The following is a 2193-nucleotide window of genomic DNA, read 5'->3' as shown; positions in this document are numbered from 1 at the left end:
AGGGCACCGGGCCAGCGGTTCGTATATCACCAGAGGGTGGCAGAGGGATGGACGGATGGTGTCGCAGGAGACGCCTCGGCAACCGCATGCCATCAATCCGGGCGGCAAACGGAAGGACGGGTGGCCGTCATGTCATTTGAACGCGCGGTAGTCACCTGCACCGGGAAGCGACGTGGGTGGTGCTCTCTCGACCGGCACGCCACTTCAATGCCGGCGTCAGTGAGCGTCACGTCCACTCTGGCCAGGCATGAATACGGGCGTTGATGCTCTAGAATGGCGCTGAACGAAAACGCGTGGGAGGGGGAGGTGTTTTTGGTGGGTCAAGGCAGTCAGAAGCGGGTTTGGAATCGCGTCTGGACCGCCCCGTGGACCAATACAAGTTGGTGTTGGAGGCTTCCGCGGTCCGGACCGTGCGGTCTAGACGGTTGCGGGAGGTTTGCGGTCGGCATTGGAGATGCCCTAAGCGTTGAAATAAAAAAGGCTTATAACATGAGAGTAGTTTGGAACAGCAAGATTAAGCTAGTGTCAAAAGATATTTTAAACGGTAGTACGTGTGTAATTTCTTTTGCCAAAATCCGTCTAAAATAACATGCATACATGAAAACGTTTGTACAGTCCACTACGGAGATATCTACTAATCTGTAATCGTTGAAACAGAAAACATGCAACACAAAAGTCATGTAAACATCGAGATGAAGCTAGTGGTCAAAGAAATTTCAAACGTCGACCATGTGCGACAAATTTGTCAAATTCATCTAAAATAACATGCACACATGAACACCTTTGTATAGTGCACTAGGGAGACATAGATCTACTCGTCTATGGCCGTTGAAACAGAAAACATACACCATAAAAGTCATGTGAAACATCAAGATGAAGCTAGTGGTCAAAGAAATTTCAAACGTCTACCATGTGTGACAAATTTGTCAAATTCATCTAAAATAATACGCACACTGAACGAAATATGCCCTAGAGGCAATAATAAAGTTATTATTTTGTATTTCCTTATTCATGATAAAGGTTTATTATTCATGTTAGAATTGTATTGACCGGAAACCTAAATACGCGTGTGAATAGATAAACAAATATCGTGTCCTTAATAAGCCTCTACTTGAGTAGCTCATTGATCAAAGATGGTTAAGGTTTCCTAACCATAGACATGTGTTGTCATTTGATAACGAGATCACATCATTAGAAGAATGATGTGATGGACAAGACCCATCCGCTAGCTTAGCATATTGACCGTTCAGTTTATTGCTATTGCTTTCTTAATGTCAAATACATATTCCTTCGACTATGAAATTATGCAACTCCCGGATACCGGAGGAATACCTTGTGTGCTATCAAACATCACAACGTAATTGGGTGATCATAAAGATGCTCTACAGTTATCCCCAAAGGTGTTTGTTGGGTTGGCATAGATCGAAATTAGGATTTGTCACTCCGAGTATCGGAGAGGTATTTTAGGCCCTCTCGGTAATACACATCATAAGCTTCCAAGAAAATGACTAAGGAATTGGTCAGTAGGTGATGTATTACGGAACGAGTAAAGAGACTTGTCGGTAACAAGATTGAACTAGGTATGAAGATACTGACGATCAAATCTCGGGCAAGTAACATACCGATGGACAAAGGGAATTACGTATGTTGTCATAACGGTTCGACCGATAAAGATCTTCGTAGAATATGTAGGAGCCAATATGGGCATCCAGGTTCCGCTGTTGGTTATTGACCGGAGAGGTGTCTAAGTCATGTCTACATAGTTCTCGAACCCGTAGGGTCCACACGCTTAACGTTCGATGTCGATTTGGTATTATATGAGTTATGTGGTTTGGTGACCGGAGATTGTTCGGAGTCCCGAATGAGATCATAGACATAATGAGGAGCTCCGGAATGGTCCGGAGATAAAGATTGATATATAGGACGATACTATTTGGTCTCCGGAATGGTTTCGGAATGCACCGGAAAGTTATCAGAATACAGGAAGGGGTTCCGAAGGCACCGGGAGAGTATTGGGCCTTAGTGGGCCAAGTGGAGGGGAACACACCAGCCCACATGGGCTGGTGCGCCCCCCTTATGCCAGCCACACCCAATTAGATGGAAGGGGGAGGCGCCACCTCCTTTTACCATATCCCGGAGAGGGGAGGAAGCAAAGAAGGGGGTGTCTCCTCCCTTTCCTTCCCCCTTGTGCCA

The sequence above is a fragment of the Triticum dicoccoides genome, chromosome 3A (assembly GCF_002162155.2).
Source record: "Triticum dicoccoides isolate Atlit2015 ecotype Zavitan chromosome 3A, WEW_v2.0, whole genome shotgun sequence".
NCBI classification, from domain to species: domain Eukaryota; kingdom Viridiplantae; phylum Streptophyta; class Magnoliopsida; order Poales; family Poaceae; genus Triticum; species Triticum dicoccoides.
Note: the sequence above shows the minus strand (reverse complement) of the source record.